At 48.8% G+C, this 14,173-nt stretch overlaps 1 protein-coding gene across 2 annotated transcripts in view; it reads right to left on the reverse strand.

The window, feature by feature from the left end:
• LOC142559644 (ATP-binding cassette sub-family A member 17-like) overlaps positions 1–14,173 on the reverse strand; it is a 40,761-nt gene that overhangs the window by 13,836 nt on the left and 12,752 nt on the right. The window contains exon 1 of one of the 2 annotated variants that reach the window (XM_075671213.1): positions 9,307–9,420. The exons of the other annotated variant lie outside the window; for it this stretch is intronic. The gene's annotated coding sequence lies outside the window, so the exon portion shown is untranslated. Of the gene's footprint in view, positions 1–9,306; positions 9,421–14,173 lie in introns of those variants that run through there. 2 annotated transcript variants of the gene reach the window in all.

Below are 14,173 nucleotides of genomic sequence, written 5' to 3' on the forward strand. Positions count from 1 at the left end.
AGTCAACATAAGTCAGTGCCGAAGGGGGCAAGTGAACGAAGTCGACGGAACTGAGGCGACCGGGGTGTGGTTCAGCGGGATCCAGAACAGGCAGGTCAAAGCGGAGAGTACTGGTGGAACAATCGATGAGAGCAGAATCTGCGGAGAGGAAGTCTAAGCCGAGGATGATGTCGTGGAGACAGTGGGCGATGACTGTGAATAGCACGATAGTGGAGCGATCGGCGAAGGAGACGCGGGCAGCACACATACTAATTACAGGGGCTGTTCCACCATCGGCGACACGGACAACAGGCGTCGCGGCGGGCATGATTATTTTCCTCAGCCGGTTACAAAGGTCAGCGCTCATTACCGACAAATGCGCCCCAATGTCTATGAGAGCAGATACAGAAACACCGTCGACTTGCACGTCAAGAAGGTTCAGATGAGTGGGCAACGTCAGTGGAGGATTTGGCGGCGTATGGAGCAATACAGCGTCACCTCGAGGCGCTGCATCATCTAGTTTTCCAGCTGGGAGCGGCGTCCGAAGTGAGTCGGCGAATAGGCGCGACGGGGCTGGTGGGAGCGAGATTGTCATCGTTGGGGCGAAGGCGAACTAGAATAGGGGCGGTTCGGCGCAGGAGAATCAGTGGCGGCATTATCAGAGGGACCAGCATAGGGACGAGACGGGCCACATTGGGGCGCGAGAGTAGCCAGTATAAGTAGATCGGTTCGAGGAACTACAGCGACTGCGACAGTGCCGAGAAATGTGCCCGATTCGATAGCAGTGAAAACAAATGGGCATGTCGTAAGCAGTCCGCCATTCAGACGGGTTGCGGAAACGTCGTGGGTAAGAAGATGCGGGACGGGGCGGTCAGGGCGTTGGGCCGAGCAGATGGTGTGAAGACCCATGTTTGCGAACTCCTGGAGGACAACTGCCTGGATCAGGGAAACCGTAACTGCAGGTGCGTTGGAGGGGCTGGAGTCGAAGGCAGCCGTATAGGCGGCCTCGATCTCACGCCGGACGATTCTGGTAACTTCGCCAGTGTTGTTTAGACTAGGAGCGTCGGCAGAAGAAGGTGTCGCTGGGGTGTAGGGCAGACGGGCAAACTGCTGGTCGATACGACGGCTTTTAGCGAGTTCCGGATGGCGGCACTCTTTTATAACTGCATCTACCGTCGCCACATTGTTGAAAACGAGCAAGTTGAAGGCGTCATCGGCAATGCCTTTGAGGATGTGGGAAACCTTATCTGACTCAGTCATGTGTCTGTCAACATTGCGGCACAGAGCCAAGACGTCCTGAACGCACGTGACGTAGGGCTCCGTTGACGTGTGCACACTGCCGGAAAGCGCCTTCTGCGCTGCAAGTCGGTGACCGTAGGGGTTACCGAACAAGTCTCGGAGCTTTCGCTTAAGCGAATCCCGACTGGTGAGCTCATCTTCGTGCGTCCGAAACCAAACTCGAGCTATGCCACCGCGGTAAAAGACTACGTTGGCGAGCATGATAGTAGGGTCCCACCGTTTATTGCGGCTGACATGTTCGTACAGACTGATCCAGTCCTCGACGTCATCCGCATCTTTGTCCGAGAACACGCCAGGATCACGGGGAGCGTGGAGAGTGATGTAGGTCGTCGAAGTGGCAGCAGGTGTCGGAGCCGGCGCAGTCGAGTTGTCGTCGCCGGGAGCCATGAAGGGAGGCTCTACGTACCGTCCACTGCGAAGCTCCGTGACGAGGTACAGGGAACGTCCACCTCCACCAGATATGCTACGTAGGAAGACACCAACGAAAAGCTGTATACAAGTATATTTACAAGGCAATACGCCGCACTTGGCCAAGAGGCAACGGCAGGCGCTAGCCTCTAATCGTCGTCGTCGTCTTCACCCTGCTCACCTCTTTGTCATAGCAAATACTGTTTCGTAGCAATAGATATATATATATATATATATATATATATATATATATATATATATATATATATATATATATATATATATATATATATATATATATATATATATATATATATATATATATTCCCTCATTGACCGAATGGAATTTGCTCCTGCTGATCCATCGTTACGGTGGTTCGTCCTCAACGACGGGATATTGTACCGACGCAGTTTTCATCCTCACGGTCCTCCCCTTCTCCTTGTCGTTCCTCAACACCTCCGCTCAACCGTGCTTTAGGAGCTTCATGACGCCCCAACTGCCGGACACCTTCGGTTTGCTCGCACTTACGGCCACGTGCGCCGCCGCTTCTACTGGCCCGGCCTCGCACGCTCCGTACGGCGCTATGTAGCTACTTGCAAGCCCTGTCAACATCGCAAAACGCCAGCAACGCTTCCTGCCGGGTACCTACAGCTGATCGACATTCCACCTGAGCCATTCTTTCGCGTGGGTTTGGATCTCCTTGGCCCTTTCCCCGAGTCCCGCTCCGGCAACAGGTGGATCGTTGTCACTACTGATTACGTCGTGCGCTGTGCCATCACTCGGGCACTTCCCACGAGCTGCGCAACTGACGTCGCCGATTTCCTACTCCGGGATATCATTTTAGTACATAGCGCGCCGCGACAGCTCCTTACTGACCGCGGCCGCACTTTCCTCTCCCAAGTCGTCGCCGATATCCTACGCTCATGTTCTACCAAGCACAAACTGGCTACCTCATATCATCCTCAGACGAACGGCCTTACTGAGCGGCTTAATCGATTACTGACATGCTATCGAAATACGTTTACCCCGACCACAAGGACTGGGATGTGGCTCTCCCTTATATCACGTTCGCCTATAATTCTTCACGCCACGATACTGCTGGGTATTCCCCCGTTTACTTACCCTTCGGTCGTGACCCTGCATTACCATTGGACACTTCACTCCCCTTGGTACAGGAGTCGACGAACGAGTATGCTCGTTAAAACAAACGTTTGGGCAAGTTGGTAAGCCATATTTGAAACAGAAGAGCGCGGTTTTCACAGGGACAAGCAGGGAGAAACGACATAGACGAGCGCTGCATAGGCAGCGCTCGTCCATGTCGTTTCTTCCTGCTTGTCCCCGTGAAAACCGCGCTGTTCTGTTTCGAGTATGGTCGCGAAATCATCGCCCACGCTGACCATGCGCGCCAGCTTGCCCGTACTCGTGTGTCGGCATCGCAGGAATCTCAACAGCACGCTTACAATCGCCGCCATCGTGACATATATTTTTCATCAGGCTCTCTCGTGCTACTTTGGTCCCCTTGCCGCCGAGTAGGGCTCTCTGAGAAACTCCTTCCGCGCTACAAAGGCCGTTGCCGTGTTGTACGTCAAGTGACCATTGTCACTTACGAGATAATCCCCGTGACCTCCGTCATGCCACCCGGTTCCACATCACCTGACGTCGTACGCGTCTCTCGGCTTAAGCCTTACTATGCCCTTACCAATGGTCACGTCTGAAGCACCGGGACGGTGAATTTTCTGTCGGGGCTCGTGTTACGGTGGAAAAGAGGACAAGGTGGTCGACGGTGAAGACTACAAAGGGCCAACAGCCTCTCGTGATTCTGTGCCGCTATATATATACGCATCGCGTAAATACATCGTGTAAATAGTTTATACCCGTGACAATATGATGATTTGCAACTGGTGTTTGTGGAATCCTCGATGATGTCGAAAAGCAGTCTTTGTACCGTCGAAGGAGAGTTTTGAGCTATTACTGCTTGTTCATGGGCATGCCTGGATTTATGCCGAAGTTTGGTTCGGGAACTACGGTCGTCAAGAGAGGGCAAATGATCTGAGCAATCTGAGAGGGCAAATGCATTGCTGGTGACGGTAATTTGCTCGATGTATGCGATCGTCGTGCCCTTGTTGATGTGCTTGAACTCCTCGCTGAAGTTTGTCACCATCACTTTCGCTTTTCTTCAGTGTAGTCAAGCGAGCCCTCTTGTGATGTAAATTTCACGGTCGAGCAGTAGACGTTGGTCACCCTCGATGACGCCTTCTACGTCTGCGGGTGTTTCGGTGTCGACGGACATGACAATGCTGGAGAGAGGCGGGATGCTGACTTGATTTTCGAGCACGCTCAAGGCATGGTGACTGCGAGAGCGTTCCGGCGGTATTGCTTGACCTTCGAGAAGTGTTATCGATTTCAGCTTCATGTCGACGATTGCGCAGTGTTGGTTCAGAAAGTCTATGCCGAGAATGACGTCTCGTGTACACTGTTGGACGATAACAAAGGTGGCAGGGTAGGTCCGGTCATGAGCGGTAATTCTTGCTGTGCAGATACCAGTCGGTTTCACCAAGTGTCTTCATGGGGTATATATTTGAGAGATTTCTCATGTAGTCCTAATTTCTTTCTGCTAGGCGGCGATGGGTCCACTCATGACGGAGTAGTCGGCTCCTGTATCCACTAAAGCGATGGTTGCGTGGCCGTCGAGAAGCACGTCGAGCTCGGTGGTTCTCTGTCTTACGTTGCAGTTTGGTCTATGCATTGGGTCACGGCTGGATCCTGTTGGCCTGTGACTGAAACGTCGCGTCGTCAGGTCTTGTTTTGTGGGCATATTTTTTGCTTCCAAGATACGTCGCGATAGCGGTGTCTCGTTGATATGTCGTCGAGATAGTTTTTTCGGCGTCTATGTCGGCGGCGGAGGGTTGTCAGTTCGACGAACAGTGACCGAACCTCCATCGGTTGCTGATTTTAGTTTCCCGGTTATGGGCTGACGGACCGACCACGGGATTGGCCAGTGCATGGTCGTTGCTGCGGCGTCAGTTAGTGGCCTGGTGATGGCGAACAGGACGGTTGTCGAAGGCTCCACTGAGTGGCGGCGAGGTAGTCGGCGATATCACGTGGTCGTTCACCTTGCTGTGGGCGGGGTGCATTGACGGTGAACCCTCACAGTCCCACGTCGCAGTATGGGCATCGGCGGTAGATGTGGCTAGCTTCACCGCAGTTACATCAGAGCGGGTGTTGGCCCGTGGCGCGCAATATGTCCGTCCTTCTCGGGTAGCTGCGCAGGACGACGTGCGGGCGTGCTAGCGGCGGCGGCAGTAAACGATGGAATTGCGACGTTACGGGGCCCTGGCGACGGCGGGCGAAGGGGGTGTAGGTCATCGCTTCCGGCTGGCGTTGCAGCGATGCCGGAACTTCTGGTACTTTCAGTGACCGCTGAAGCTCTTCGTTAACTGTTTCAACGATCGAGGCCACCTCTGGCTGTGACGTTGCGCGCATCTGGTGCAGTTCTTCGCATACGACCGCTCTGGTCCTCTCACGCAGGTCACCGGCGCCTGGCGCGTGAGCGTCGGCGCAGTTCGTTGTCAGCGCACTGCGGTTGTAGTGCGTGGTGCGCATTTCAAGCGTCTTCTCGATCATTGTGGCCTCTGGAACAAATTCAGTGACAGTCTTGGGTGGGTGGCGTATCAATCAGGCGAATAGTTGTTATTTCACAACCCCCATCAAGAACCGAACTTTCTTTTCTTTAGAGGTGTTGGGGTCGGCGTGGAGGAAGATGCGAATCATCTCTTCCGTGAAGATCGCGACGTTCTCGCCCGGCACTTGCACTCTGGTTTCTAAGCGAACTTCAGCCCTTTCCTTTCGTACGACACTCATGAAGGTCTTCACGAAGTTCTCACGAAATAGGTCCCACGTCCCAGGTCCAAGCGGCCTCACCCAACGAAAAATATACATTGCGGAACTTGTCGTCGCCACTCCAATTGAACGCCGCGGTCATTTCGTATATGTCTCCAGCCAGGTTTCAACGTCTTCAGCTGATAATCCACGAAAGTTCGGTGACTCCTGAGTTGTTGCAGCAGGATGGCGATACTGGGGCAGTTATTGGGGTCGTTGGTCTGGCGTTGATCCATGTCGTCTTCTCGGGAAGAGGCCCGTATTACATAGCAGTCTTTGTTGCCTACGGATAGCTCGCTGGTCCTTGATGACGTTGGCGTTGTCCTCTCGTTCCGGGCTTGGTTCACGGCCTTGCTGGTGCATGCGGTACATGAATGCTCAAGTACCTCCATCAGATGTCACGTAGTAGTACTGACGATGAATGCTGATGCCGAGTTAAGAGTGGGAGTTACAAATTTAACTATTTATTGGGCGAACTTATGCCCAGCAAAAGAAGTATAACACTGAATCGCAACAATAGCGGCAAGAAAAGACGGCCATCGTCCAAAATCTTATCAGCGAGTCACGCGCGTCGGCCTTTATGCATCACTCGTCGAAGGTAATACTGTAACCGCTGTGCCCACGTGGTCTCCAGAAACTACTACACAGTTCGTGTCGCGCATGCAATCGATAATACAAGGTTAGGCGAGGACATACACAACAGATGGCGTGGACGATAACATTCGCGCAAGTTCCAAATGATGCACGCGCGTCTTGCAGTTAGCAATAACGTTTAAAGTTTGTTAGCCGGTGAACAGCGGCCACGGGAGGAAGATAAACAAGCACACGTGTCAATGCGACGATGACGCAATAACGACGATGGCATGGCGTTTAGTACAATGGCATGATGACGAGTTTATGGTGACCCCATTACGAAGACTGTACGACGACGATGGCGTGACGACAGTCGGATGGCAATGCTGGAATGATGACGATGCGATGACCATGATGGCATCACGACCTAGCGGCCCAAGCTATCACACAACTGGTTCACTGGTTCGGCGTGCAAGATGTGATGACGACGTCATGAAAACAGTCAGATGACGAACTTGGAATGACGAAAATGGAAAGACCACAACGGCCCAACGACCACATGACCAGTAGCCCAAGCTTGTAGACAGCTTAAGCCGCTGGGTCGATGTAAGAGGATGAATGGATGGATCGATGGATGGATGGATGGATTTAAAGCGCCTGAAAAAGGCCAGTAATGCCAAACGCATTAAGAAAGCAAAACCTGTAAACATTCTACTAATTTCATAGTTTTATGGTTGATTCAAGTAATTTGGATTTCACAAGCGATAGAACTTAAGCGACTATGTTCGCAAGTACAGGGCTGGTTGATTCAGCAGATTTGAATGCAAGGCTCTTCTGTGAGCGGGCAAAGGTAACAGCTAAGGTAAGTATGCCGTTACTGTGCATAAACTACTGCGGAAAGCACAGCACATTCTTACTCAGAAAAAGCCTGCTGCCAACTGAAAAAACCAAACCGTGAATAATTTAGTAAACAGGAGAACAGACATTTGGACAAGTTAGGTAAGCTTAACCTTAAGAACAGCGCCAAAACACATTGACAGGGAAGAAGACAACCGGACGGGCGCAGATTTGAAACTAGGAAGTTTATTGAAGAGAACAAATATTAAGCACGAAATGCTTTTAACTTCCGTTGTCGGCGACCTTCAAGTGAACTTCAGCAGAAAGCCAAAGCCTTTATCTGGGCGCTCAAACGAGATCAGGGCAAGTTGCGAGAACAAAATGAGATCCTCCGGGCAACAAGTCAAAACTTAACAAAATGTGGTGTCTCCGGCCACCAACCTTTTGTACGGGACCGCATTACATACGCTCGTTACTGCCGAAAATGTTACAACAATATTGCTTGCGAGTTCTACCTAATTTTTGTTCGCAATATCATTTAAGCTGTAACTCCTAGTACGCTGAAGCTTCATTTGTTATTTCCAAAAGACGAAGTTCAGAAGGTAGATACAGTTCCCCGTACACTCGTCATCTTTCGGCGCTGAGACATGGTGACCTGTTCAACGCCAGCGGTCCGTGAGTTCCGCGGCGCGGATTTTGCGCCGGCTCGAGGGATAGCGTCGCATTACGTTACCAAGCCGGCAGCGTTCGGGGCTGCGGATGGCTCTTTGACCGAGACGATACTTGCAATGACGTTCAGTTCAAAACAGCTTCCTGTGCTGTGGTGCGCTGCTGTGGTGTGCGCCATTGCGAATATGGACTTTATCCATTTTACGACTGTGGCTAGTATAATCTACAACCAACCTGCTTTGCCGGTAGCCATTTTATGCTTACGTCTGGTCTAGATTATGGCAGAGCCCTAATTTCTTTATTCATTATCATACCACGGGCTCTATAAAAACGCTATACAGAACGGTCATATTGACACGTGTACTTCTTTATCTTTATCGGGCGACCACTTCTCACCGCCTAACAAATGTTATCGCACAGCGCAGGACGCGCCTGCATGTAAAAGAAGTTTCTGGAATGTTATCGATGGTTCCGTCCACTGTCTTTCACCGCAACTTGTGTAAACTGATGGCATGTATGCGCGACGCAAATAGTGTAGAACTTTGTGGAAGACACGCGGGTCCCAGCGGTTACTCTGGAACATTCGACGACTGATCTATAAAAGCCGACACGCTTGACCCGCTGATCAGATTTTCGACTATCGCCGACCGTGTTCGCCGCTATCGTTGTGCTATAAGTGTATCCTGTTTTTGTGGGTACAGGTTCGCCCAATAAAAGTTAGTTTTGTCTTTCACAGTATTGCTACTGTGTTCTTCAACGTCACCACCGCGTGACAATATGTAATCATGAGCATGCTCATAAGCCGGGACATCAACATAATGCGCGCCTGAATATGCCTCATCTATATCAGTCCTCTAAAGAAAATTCAATACACTTTGTGTTAATTACACTGAATGGTAACTGATGCACATATCTTTTGCTTAGCAAATATGGTACGCTTCTACTATTTCCCTTATGAGTTGAGTAATACGGCGGTGAATGATGGCCGCTTCGCTCAAAACTGGGTTCGCAGCTACATGTCCTACAGTGCGGTAAGATAGGATGTCGCACTGCTCCGATGTGCGACATCCTAGCATTCTTGCTGGCCCTTTCTCGCTCTTTCATGCGTTCTTACGCTGTTCTTAAGACGATTTAGTAAACATAAGAAATAAAGTATTCTCCAAGGAACAACAAATAAAGGTATAATAATATTTCGAGGTGTTTCCATTACGTCAACAAAACAGAGCCGTAAAATAAGATTATCGCGACAATACACAATGCGCACACATGTGCACCGCTAGGAAAAGGAATATCGCTATTGCCTCGCACGTAATCCGACATGAAGAAGGCGTGCTGCTGGTAGGCTTAGCTTCGAAGTGCCCGAGAGACAATGTGAAAATGTTGAAATACGAAACTACGAAATCGAGTCAATACATGTATGCGCTCAATATCATCAGAAGCTAGCAATGTTACGCATAATCTAATAGTTATGCGCTACAGCAACTGAAGGTGGTCAAGTAGGGAAGCTACACATAGATGCGCTAATACGCCTTGCTCTACGGTAATCTTTCGGCTATGGCTTCAGCATGTCAATGGGAACGTTACACAAATCTGTGGAGGCCTCCCTTGTCAACTGAGAACGAACCCCTCAGACTAAATAAATTCTGAATGCGCCAACTTACGACTCTTTTCCGACTACAGGGTGACGAAGTAGCTTGCTTGCTTGTTTGCTTGCCTCTTCCTCACTTGTGGCGCTCACCCACTACGGGGGATTGGCCAAGAAGACGACGGTGAAAGATTAAAGGGAAGCGGGAGCGAGAAAAACCTAAATGAAAAAGTAAATCGGGGTGATTAATAAAGTTTATGATAATTAGTAAATAGATTTACCTGACAGATACAGAAATAAAAATAAGTGTAATTACATGTAAACAGCAATCTTTTTGGTGGAACTAGAATAACTTGGAATACCCAATGAGCGATTTATAGAGCTGTCCAATTATTGATTTCGAGAATTAACATGGCAGCCCTGTTTTGTCACAGAGATAGTCGCAAATGGTCACGCAGATATTCCTGTGACTATAGCCCAATAAAGAAGCCTCAAAGGAGAGGATGTTTTGAGTTTGGTTTGGTTCGGTGCCTACGGATAAGGCTCAACCCACTGTGGGGGTCGGCATAGGGAGAAGCCCAGGGGTCTTCGTCCTCTTTATAGTTTCTAATTCAGCTCACGCGGCCATGTTTCAATATGCTCATAACAAATTCCTCGTCCAGAGTAAAGGAGATCGAAATACTAGCTAATAAAATAACACTGCCATGTCTTTTTTTTTTTGCCCTTTTACACTTCGGTCACTCCTCGCCGCGTGCTGAAGCAAAAACAGTTCCAAAAGCGGCGCTCCATAAAAATACAGCCATTGTTCCTGGGTGCTAAAATACTTCCTTCACCGCTTACGAGCTCTGAAGAACGTGGCAGTGGCAAATCATTTTTATTACGCATTCACATGTCACTTTCACATGCGCACGGAAAGCACTCGGACTATAACCACCTCGCAAAAAAATAAGTTTTGCGAATTAATATCCAATTACCTTATTAATTTATTTCCCTTTTATCACTTCATGTTTCCAATAAATCGCGCTTCTAAATGTTTGATATTGAGTGGCTTAACATTATTCTTCACAAGAACATTAAAATAATAAAGGAGTGAAAAAATAGGCAAGGGTTCGCTACAAGACAACAATGCGGCTTTGAGAATACAGGACAGGGTATGACCCATTTACTGAGGCAACAGCAACAACAAGACAAGGCATGCGCGCTTTGGAGCCCCCAAATTTTAAGAGAATTTATGGAAACGGCCCGCATCAGTCCCAGACTGATCCCTCAGGACCTAAATAAAGTTCTTTATACCATACCAAATGGGCAGAGAAAATACAGGACATTCAGAGTGCGCACCACTCTTCACGTAACAGCGCTACAACGCACTTCCAGAGTTAATCGCGGTTTCTCGTTGAGAGAACTGTCTCGTTGGAATGTGAAACGCGCTTCGAAACGCGGGACGTAAAAATTCCCACGTATCGAAGCTACGCGGCACAAATGCCACATCACGTGACAAGTGGCACCATATGATGCTAACGATGACGCTGCTAATCTGCTGATATCCCCTATGAAACGGGGCTGTGACAAACAGTCACCTAGCCTGCTTCGTTTAATCCGGTACGCCATGTTTTTCGTTCTAGCATTTTTGCATTCACCTCTTTGATTTTCTTTTTCTTTCTCAAACCTGCCCTATCTACCTTGTACCCCCTACCTATGCAACTGCTACATTGTGCGCCACCTGGTGTAATAATACGCAACTGCACTGCAAATTGTGCACGTATCGGCGCTAGGCGGCGCGCATCTCACATCGCGTGTCTCCTCGCGTGCTAGGACGCCTGTATACGGCATGTTTCCGCTGCAAGCTAGCAAGCGCTCTACACATACAAATGTTCATATCGCACGCTCAGTTCATGAGTGCATGGAGGGTAGTTTGGATCAAGTAGCTCTTTAAATTTACCTCACCAAAGTCTTTGATAAAGTTCAGCACGATTTTTTGTTCCAACTACTCTTTAGTTGCACATTGGAGATGTATTATACAATGGTATAACAATTTGTTATAAAGATTGCCCTACAAGGTTAATTGTGAACCGTAACCTTTCAGATATAATGCAGTTACAGTCATCCGTCCGTCAGGATTGACCACTCTCGCCTTTACTCTTCGCTATGTATTTGGAATTACTTTGCTTAAGCATGCTTTGGAGCTCAAGCACTATTGGATACAGGTACGCAGATGAGGAAATTAAAGTTCTAGCTTGCGCGGATGACACTGCCTTCTATTGCGTCAATAGACCCAGTATTACCGAGGCAATAAACAATACCTTGCGTTTCTATCAAACTGCAGGAGCTAGTGTATATCTTTATAAATGCAGAGGTTTTTGGCTAGGTATGTGGGCGCTAACTCCCTCTGTATTCTAGAATATTCATAGAAATCAGTCTCCGCTGCTATATCTTCGCGCGCCTCTGATAACAACCGTAAAAGTGAACCTCATTAGACGTCCACGTACTATCTGTCGAAAGGTGACAACCTGGCAGGGACATGACCTCTCCATTTATGCGACAGCTAAGGCATGCAATATATTTCTTGCTTGTGTAAGCTTCTTTATGTTCTGCAGATATTGCACTGCCCTCGTATCCTTTTTCAGGCATTTCATAGAATATCTGCATGTCTTTTTGGCGTTTATCAAGGGAAGCTATGAGAAGGTTTTTCTTCCACAAGAGAAGGGGGGCCTCAGTCTTGTGCATTTGTATGTGCGACAATTGGTCATGCGATAGTTTTACATCAAAAACGTCCGTCAACCTTTCCTTCTCGCAGTTAATCGAACACGCCTTGCTTCACACCTCCCATTTCTTTTCGTCACGAAAAACTTTGCTCAAGAACTGCCGTTATGGGGCTTCCTAAAAGAACTTGGCGACACTATTTCATTTTTAAAAGCCAGATTCACTCTATAATATTTGTTTAGCGTTGATCGAACGTCGCTAAATATAGTACTTATACACAACCTTTTCCTTGAACCTATGTATCGAAAGCCGTATTGTATGTCTTTCGTCAAGATCTTCTTTGCAGTGTCCGTAGAATGTGTATTGCGCCAGCAGTGAAAACATTTCTAAGCTGCCCACTTCCACCTTGCCAGTTAAAACATGGCTTCGGGAAAAAGGATTATATGTAGTGAATATATGTGAATATGTACTATATAGACAATAGAACATCGCTTTATTTGTTTACAAAGAATTATAAAAAAAATACCTTGCTCTCATATCTTATGGTATACACTTTCTTCATTTCAAAAAGACAGTCAGCAACAAACCAACTGATTTGTTTATCTTCTTAGGACTCTATTCATGCCGAGCCACACCGCTCGACAAGGTCTGTCTTTCGACGACAGGCTGCTCAAGTGTGTAGTGTGGTTGCAACCTTGATCCCTTTCCTCAACGGGCTTCGCGTTTGGACGCTTGTGCTTGTTTGTCCCAATTTTGAACTTTCACTGGACTGCGTAGTAGGTGGGCATTTGTTTTTTCATGTGTGTCCAAATGCAATATAACAATTTTTCAATGACACTACTCATAATTTCATGCAATAAAAAAAAAGCGCTGGCGTGACTCAGTGGTAGAATAGCTGACTCCCGCGAAGCGAGCCCGGTGGGAAGTTTTTTTTTTTCTCGTTCCTCCCGACAGCTGCGACGGACACCGGCAGCGGCGGATACCATAGGCAACCGAAACGGCTATTGGAATGAGCCGTTTCGACTTCACACCTTACGCTGTGAAGTCTCTCTGAATCTCCTTGCTCGTCGTGCCTTCAAGACTTCCCACTGTAATTTTACAGGCGGGCCATCACGAACGGGCTTCGAGTCACTCGGATTCATCCGCACGGTGGCAAGAATTCAAAAGAAATACTATTTGTCCAGCCTCTCCGCCTACACTGTGCAGTACGTCAAAATCTGTAGGGATTGTCAACGACGCAAAGCGCATCCGTTAAGACCGGTTGGGTTAAAGGTGATCGAGCCTTCCTCAAGGCCCTTCCAGCAGATTGCAATAGACCTAATGGGGCCGTTTCCAACGTTAACGGGGTTTCCAACGTCAACGGTCGGAAACAAATGGGTTGACATGGGAACAGATTGCCTCACTCCTTGTGCTGAAACGAAAGCGCTTCCCAAGGGCAGTACGGCCTAAGTCGCAAGGTTTGTAGTTGAGCTTATCGCCCTGCGAGGCGGTGCGCCTGAGGTGATCATCACTTACACAGCAACAGCACACATGGCTGACCTGACGCAAGCACCCGTGCGCTATAGCCACACAAGCCACCGCAAGAAAACAGCTTCCCATGCCGCGAGAAATGGCCTAACTGGGCGCGTAAATAAAATTATCACCGACATACTGTCAGTGTAAGTCGACATCGAGCCCAAGTCTTGGAACGCCGTGTTACTCCACGTGACTTTCATATACAATACCGCAGTACAAGAAACACAGGTGACGCCATTCAAGTTGCTCTACGGAACAGAACCCGCGACGACTCTAGAAGCCATGCTTCCGAACATGACTGACGAAGAAAACTTAGACGTTGCATTCTACCTGCAGCGAGTAAAAGCCCGGCAATGAGCCCGTCTGCGTAATAAATACCAGCAAAGAGCCGACATTCGACGTTACAATCTTCGCCGACGTGACCAGCGGCCGCAGCCTGGCGACCGCGTATGAGCTCCGACGCCCATCCGGAAACGAGGCCTGAGTGAGAAACTCAGTGGCGCTACTTCAAACTATACACTGTTTCGCGACGACTGGGTGCTTTAGCTTATCAAGTTGTCGTCGACGGACTACCTCCGTCCCAGTGACGCCGTGTATGCTTCTGAGCTGATTCACGTCGTCCGCGTGAAGCCTTAGCACGCACGCGAACCCTAATAAAGATATTTGGAGCGCAGCTATTAGTCGCTCGTTCCTGCGCTGAGCTTCCGCGTGCCTCGGCGTCGTACCTC

This window comes from Dermacentor variabilis, chromosome 10, assembly GCF_050947875.1.
Source record: "Dermacentor variabilis isolate Ectoservices chromosome 10, ASM5094787v1, whole genome shotgun sequence".
NCBI classification, from domain to species: Eukaryota; Metazoa; Arthropoda; class Arachnida; order Ixodida; family Ixodidae; genus Dermacentor; species Dermacentor variabilis.